The following is a 7,220-nucleotide window of genomic DNA, read 5'->3' on the forward strand; positions in this document are numbered from 1 at the left end:
ATAAGAAGCATGTAAAGAGTTTTATTGGATGTCGGGTGGGAGTGATTTATGAGATTCCTGTGACGTGCGGTAAAGTATGCGTGTTCCTGCGGGCTGCGTGTTCCTTGGCCTTCGAAGCAGAACTACTGCAGTTTGTCAGGACGGCAAGGTGAGGAACGCTATTCGTTATTTTGGTTTAAAACGTTGCATTTCTAGCAGTTTATGCTGACCGCGCCGGCCGGTTTCTTGAATTGCGCAGCTCGTGAACAGGCGCCGGTGCGCACGTCATGGGTCGGCCAGTTCGTGACACCCCGGCAGCTTCCAGCAAAGGCAAGGTGAGATATTTTTTTCTGTTTGCAAACTCTGCATTTCAAAGTTTTAGCTGAGTACTCTGGCTGGTGCGGTTGTGAAGAGAAGGTCTATATGTGTTCGGTAATGGCGCAACAAGGGCTTGCCGGTTACTGCGCAGTTAGATAAGAGCGAACCCACGCCTGACGTTCTTTGCTTGGTTGGCCAAGTGGTTACTTTCGCGTGGTTTCTCGTTGCATTTTACGTGTTGGGGTGTTTTTTATGGCCTTCACCAGTGCGCAATCTCTTTTAGGGGATGTGTTGGCTGGGCGAAATCTAAACATCGAGAATAGGCTAATGTGTTAAAGACAAGCGTTTTTGCGTTGTATGTACCACATACGGGACCGTTATTGTTAAGACGGTAGAAAAAAAAAAAGGTACCGCACAAAATCTGGAGAACCAGAAACTTGTGTGTCGAGGATCGTCACCTGCACCGAAAAACCCGCGGGGAATGTGCTTAAGAAAAAAAGGCAATAGAAAAGGAAACGCCGAGGTGCTTCTAAACAGCGTGATACTAAAGAAGTGGCGCGCCGATAATCCCGTCCTCTCCGTTTCTGAAAACATGCATTCCACCCGCGCATTTATTTTCAGTGCAACTAACGCGCACTGTGGTATCCCCTGTGTTGTTGCCGCCAGGTATCAAATATTTTTATGGAATGAAACGCGTAGTCAGCTGTCAATGCAGCTTTTAAAACCGAAGACTGACATCGCGAAATGATGCAATGCTTGGAAATTAGTGGTAGGAATCTTCACTGTGTAGCTTAATTTGTGTATTTTACGTGGGTATGCACGCGAGGTTCGATAAGTCAATGACCAATATTCGCAACTTTATTCCTTTACAGATTTCTCGCCTTTAATCTGTTTACACAGTGTCAGTAAATGGTGCATCACGATTACATATATTTCTACTGTAAATTTTCCAGTTGATGCCAGGATTCGGCAGTCTCTGTGTGCGCTGGTGAGACGATTGAAGCATACGTGCAAGAGGTCCGGACCAATATCCCGCATTCCACGAGTCAATATGTTTGAACTTTCTCTTGCGGCTTGCCATTTCACATGATTTAATATGCGCATCAGGTATTTCTACAACGATATAATTGTTAACATAAAAGATGTGTGAATAGGCATGAAATAAATGTCCCAATTTTTTCTTGAAATATTAATATCAGTACATGTTTTCACATTCCAACAAATTGACCATCTGACGACATTGCAAGCTAAGCATGATTGGTTTCTATTTAAAGTCCCAAAGAGACCCAGGCTAAAAAGACGCGCATAATAGAGGAAGCATTCTTACATTGACACTGTTGAGTATTCTGGCTATGAATTTAACGAGTGCTAGTTACATTGTCATTGTAAAATGAATACAAGGCACGTTGTATCATGAGTCAATGTTTTCCAGCTTATTTTGGGCTTACAGAAAATTTGTGATTAGGAACCCTTCAATCTTTCTGCAAAAGGTAATCCTGAGGATGGAAGACGTGACCGTCTGCTGGAATTTTGCTGTCAAGGTCGTATCCAAAAACGCATGATTGTATGGGAAAGGGAGCGCATTTAAGCTGAAAGCAATGTGTCTATGGCATAATACCCAAGACTATTTGAAGTATATTTGTTTGAAATCTGTGTTTAAAGCAAAATACAGGGTATTGTGAGGGAGCTGCGAATGTATTTTGAGCATAGTGTATGTCTATTTTCTTCGGTATCATTTTCCATACTTTGTATATCTGTATGCAATGCTACATTTGTCTACATAAGTATTGTTTCTTGCCTTGTGTAATTTCCTTTTGCTTTTCTTATAATGTACACGTGGGCTGATGTATTCTACGTTTTGTCCCTCTTCCTGGCTGCTTTCGTGCACCAAACTGTAATATAATTCTATTTTGTTATTGTATGAAGCAAAATAAATGTTCATTTCACAGAGCTCCTGGCAGCTTTTCTGCAATACTGCTGTTTGGCAAAGGCTGCGACGCAGCTGCGTTGATGGCCAATCAGCAGTAATTTGGACCTAATTATATATTTCATTGCTGAAAATAAATATAAAAATAACACCACATCGTACAGAATAGATATAATGTTCTAAGAGGGCGCGGCACTAGGGCAAGCGCTTGATAGCATTCAAACTGCGCGCCGGGGCACAGCGCGTTTCAGCATTCAAACGGCGCGCCTTTAACGAAAGTGGATGTGCGTCAAGCATCAGCCGCTTGGTGTGCTACAGTCAATTGGGCCGCTGGGCCCCATGGAAGTGTCCGCTCTTTACCCTATCCCTTTCTCTATGGGTTTTCTGCGAGGTTTATTTTTGTAGTAAACAAAAAAAAGCGTGCCCATCTTTCCATACTAGAAAGGTAGGCTAATGAATTTGGATGATATGCGACTCCAATCACAAGTAAAGTTGCAAAAAGCCGGTACGACATATATATTATGTATATGTGCATAACTAAGTGCTTATCAGACCAGGAAGGTAGGCAAATGAGCTTGGATGGCATGATGTGCGGCTCCGAATACGACATATATATTATGTGTATATGCGTGACTAGGTGCTTGTCAAGCCAATAAGTGTCCCACAGAAATGTACTTGAGTTAGAGGACTATTATGAAAAATAAAATTCCTTTAAAATTCTCCTAAATGAATGGCGTTTGACACAGCAGTCAAAAGGAAGAAACGGGTCGTTCGATATATTGAACTCTGCACCATGCATTGGACGGAGCGCCTTCCCCAAAGGCGCACACACCTGTGGTGATCGTATTGCCGCGCCAGCACGTGACGTTTGCATGTCATGTGCGTAAAGGAATGAGAGGAAACCAATGCAGCCCTGGTGTTCGGGAGAGGGGGTAAAAAATAATAGAGCAAACCGTAAGGGCATGCCCACTCTCTGTCTCCCCTCTACCTCTCTCTATACTAGTCTTCGTTCGCAGCAGCACGCACTACGCATACGCAGACAAGCTAGCTCACCCTGTGGCAGACGTTTTCTCCAGTGTGTATTGGTAACGCTCTGCGCGCGACGGCTGACGTAAAATGTAAGTCTCGTGTCATCGTGCTGAATGTGCATAAGCTACGGCGGCTGCGGATGTTAAGAAACGGCAGTTCTTTTTGTTTTTTGCGAGAGTCGTTCATTCTTGCCGTCATGCTGAATGTGTGGCGTACTGTATGCTATGGTGGCTGCGGACGTTAAAAAAGCAGCAAATTTTTTTTTTCTTTTGTGAGAGTTATCCTTACTTGTGGTACTAAACATGCGTCGCAGCGCAAGCTATGGCGGCTGCGGACGTTAAGAAGCGGCAAATGTTTTTTTCATTTTTGTGAGAGCCATTCATTCTTGCATCTATGTATCAACGAAACCACGCGGTCAGCTGCGATCATGACACCGGCTTTTAGCATTGTTTGCTTCAAACGGCATTTGCAGCTATCAGGCTTTCCAATGATTTTGAGGCAGTGGGCTATGCCCGAACCAGGCTTGTGCAATCAAGCCATCAAGGGCACTCTGCCAAGTTTGCTCCCTGTCACCGCAGGATTTATCAAAGGTATAGTCAAAAGATAAACACACCTTGACGTTATCGCTGCGCAGCATCTTGGCGCGAAGGTTTAAACCACCTCTGGAGAGATTCTCAATGATTATGTTGTTATCCAGCTCCATTTCTCTTTTTTGCCCTAAATTTCTTGCATAAGCTCACCAAGGTATCTTCTTCAGAGCCGCATCCACACAAAACCCCATGACTGGCAAGCTCAACTCTTTGCTTTTAATATCTTCTTCTGTTATTTTGATCTCACAGTCTTATATGAGGCACCTGGCATCTAATGTCTTCATGCTATTTTTCCACATGCCTTTGATGACAGGGAAAATAAGTGAATCCTGAAGCCTTAATTTGGTTTCTGTCTCATAGATTTCCAGTATGGAGACATGGTTGTTTGTCCCGCAAACCTGATGATATGCTCCAAGCCTTTCTTCAAGACTGGCAGTTTGGAATTTCCCAGCCAGGACATACTCCAAATGTACCTTGTCAAACCAAAAGTGTGAGATCTGATCTCAGTCCGTGAGTATGATGTCAGCCAAATTGCAGCATCTCCATCAGATATGAGCACACCAGTACTAATTTTCACTTTTTTTAATATGTTTAATCTGCTCGCAAAAGAACACACAAACTCCACTCACATGCCAGTCAAGCTCTTCATCGGTTCTTAATAAGGATAACCAAGCCAACTGCCTTTTTCGGGAGTTTTTACATTTACAATGTGCCACCACTTCAGCACACAATGATGAAGTCTGCCGTTCTTTCAGCATAGCAGAGACCGAGCTGGGTTCCAGGTGACCTGAAGGCAATAAGGAATGCACTGAATGGCACGTTTTATATTCCACCTTTCTATGTTGTATGGATGAAGGGCTTTGTATGCGAGGTTGTAGCAAAGCGTTCTCATGACAGAATTTTTTTTTTTTTTTTTCAAATTGATGTATGTCAGGTAGCGCCTTAAAGAAGCACCATTAATATCAACTAATGATGACATACTTGAAAACCAGGATAAAAAAAAAATATGCAAGAATTTTTCTAATTGGGCCAATTATTCCTTAAGCACCTCAATAAATGAACGAGGTCTATCATATAACGCAGGGGCTTTGTTTAGTCAGCAGGGCGCGGGCTGGCCGTCAACACCGCGATTACATGCGCTTGCCCTCTGGTCGTGCTTGCCACCCTGCCGCAGTTCAACTCACGTAAACCTATGATCATACCATCACGTAGTATATCACCCATTCTAGGCACTATTCTTGTCACTGTACTATTCTTTGTAATTTCACATTTCACGCATGCAGTATGTAGTACATACTTCTTGCACCTCGCACACCTCATATACCAACTTCGATTTGGCTACATATGGCTACCATGTTGTTGCTACAACCACATCTGGGAATCTCGGATCCGTCCGGCTTTCCCGACGGATCCCAAGGCCCATATCGGAGAAACATGCGTCGAGTCCTTCGGAAGAACCTCGCCGATCGGGTCCATTCGCCGTACCTCTGAAAAATATTTCCCGGATCCGTCCGACGTATCCTGAAGAAAAACGCACCGGGTCCGTCGGACGTACCTTTATGACCATTGATCGGGTCCGTCCGACGTACCTTTAGCCACAGCCTTTCATAAACTAATATCGTACCTTTAAGACATTGATCGGGTCCGTCCGACGTACCTTTAGCCACAGCCTTTCATAAACTAATATGACATTGTCTTGTCTACTGGTTCGTAATAATAGTGATTATAATAATAATAGTGGAAATAATAGTGATAATTGATAGGTAGGCAAGTGAATTTTTACAGTACATCAAGTATCACTGCTAAGCATTCCTGAAATTATTTTTATATTTGTAACTGTTTCAAATAATTGTTTAAAGTGTTCACTGAAACACCCTGTACATGTCTTGTTAATAAAGTGGATTACTTTCTTGAGGCAGTGGCAGCAGTAACATTAGCATTAAACAAGGTGTAAGTGCATAGTGTTGGCTTTGACATGCAATGCTTTTAGCAGAATTTATTTTTATTTTCTCAGGACCAGCCCAAGAATCTAATGCCTCTGAAGAGTTGCACGAAGACCTTGCTATAATGATCATGTAACAAAATGTGAAAATAAAGAATTTTGCACGTGCTTTTGCACTGAGCAATGAGTGCTGTATTTAAGCCCTCCGCTTCATGTACTGGAAGTGTACTAAATTAGTCACCATGCATTGCACCTTCTCAGGGTGTTCTCAGTATGTCCTAGGTTCAGACCCAAGTCCTGAAAATGCACTACAAAAGTCCTTGGGGCTGTTCTGAGGATCATCTCAGGATGTCCCGAGGCAGGACAATAGGACTTGTTGAGAACTTTTTGATGATCATTAAAGGACATCCTGAGGACCACAAAATGTTCCCAAAGAGATATTCTGAGGACATTTTCAGGATGCCTCGGTGTTGTCTGGGGTGGGCTCTCTTTAATCATATCTGCTCGTTCGCAAAGGATCACCAGCGCGTGCGGCTGATGAGTTATCCAATTTTTAGCAAAGAAGCCGCTGCGCATTTGCATGAAGAAAAGAAAAAGAGACACGGAATTGCAACCACGTGCTGATGCTGCCTGCCCGTCCCACCGCGAGACTGCACTCCATGAACAAATCGCAATCAACGCTAAATGAAACTGTTCACATACAAATGAGACCCGAGTATTCAGAAAGTAATGGAGCTACAGTCACAAGTACAAGCCTTAGCTCCATTTTCTTCCTCAATAAAGGCGGTTCCAGGGAATGGTAACTGGCACAACCTTATTGTGCGAGGAAATGGAAGGAACCGCGTCATGGTTCAGTCATATTTTTTTGACAAAGCCCTATAGAAATCGCATTAGGAACAAACTGCACGTATTCATAGTCACGAAAATGCTTTGAGTAGAATGTTTCCTTTAGTCGGGCTTGAATTTATCTCTCTTAGCAGCGTCCCACTACGCCGCGAGCGTTTGACATTGTAAGAAACGATGGAAGATGACCTCGCCGCAGCCACAGCTGCTCGTGCATCCGAACATGTGCACAGCACATGTTATATGGGACACATAACACTAAGTGGACATGTTTTTTCCGTCCACAACGCATGCAAGACGAGAAACAGTGCATGCCGAAAGCTACCTCGGGTGGCTCTGAAAGCCTTCGGATCCTCAAAGTGATGTCAAAAAGGATGAAGAAGCGAGGTTTCTCTCTCTGCTTTCCTCCTTTGTAGCAATCGCGAGAGGGAGATTTGAATTGAGCATTTTCAGTCGGCGATTGCGCAATTAATTGTTTTATACATAATCGAAAAAATAATTTCACAGACATAATCAACAAATAATCTACTTTAAAAATATTAGCACAGTCGAAAACTGCTGCAGTGTCCCTTTAACTAGAATTTTGTTGGGA

At 43.2% G+C, this 7,220-nt stretch overlaps 1 long non-coding RNA gene across 1 annotated transcript; it reads left to right on the plus strand.

The window, feature by feature from the left end:
• Window positions 1-3,242: 3,242 nt before the first annotated feature.
• LOC146201979 (uncharacterized) lies at window positions 3,243-5,955 on the plus strand. Its single transcript, XR_014701937.1, has 3 exons — window positions 3,243-3,342; window positions 4,204-4,353; window positions 5,858-5,955. It is a non-coding gene; the product is annotated as an uncharacterized LOC146201979 (long non-coding RNA).
• Window positions 5,956-7,220: the final 1,265 nt, after the last annotated feature.

Source organism: Amblyomma maculatum, chromosome 1, assembly GCF_055883805.1.
Source record: "Amblyomma maculatum isolate TAMU_Amacu chromosome 1, ASM5588380v1, whole genome shotgun sequence".
NCBI lineage: Eukaryota > Metazoa > Arthropoda > Arachnida > Ixodida > Ixodidae > Amblyomma > Amblyomma maculatum.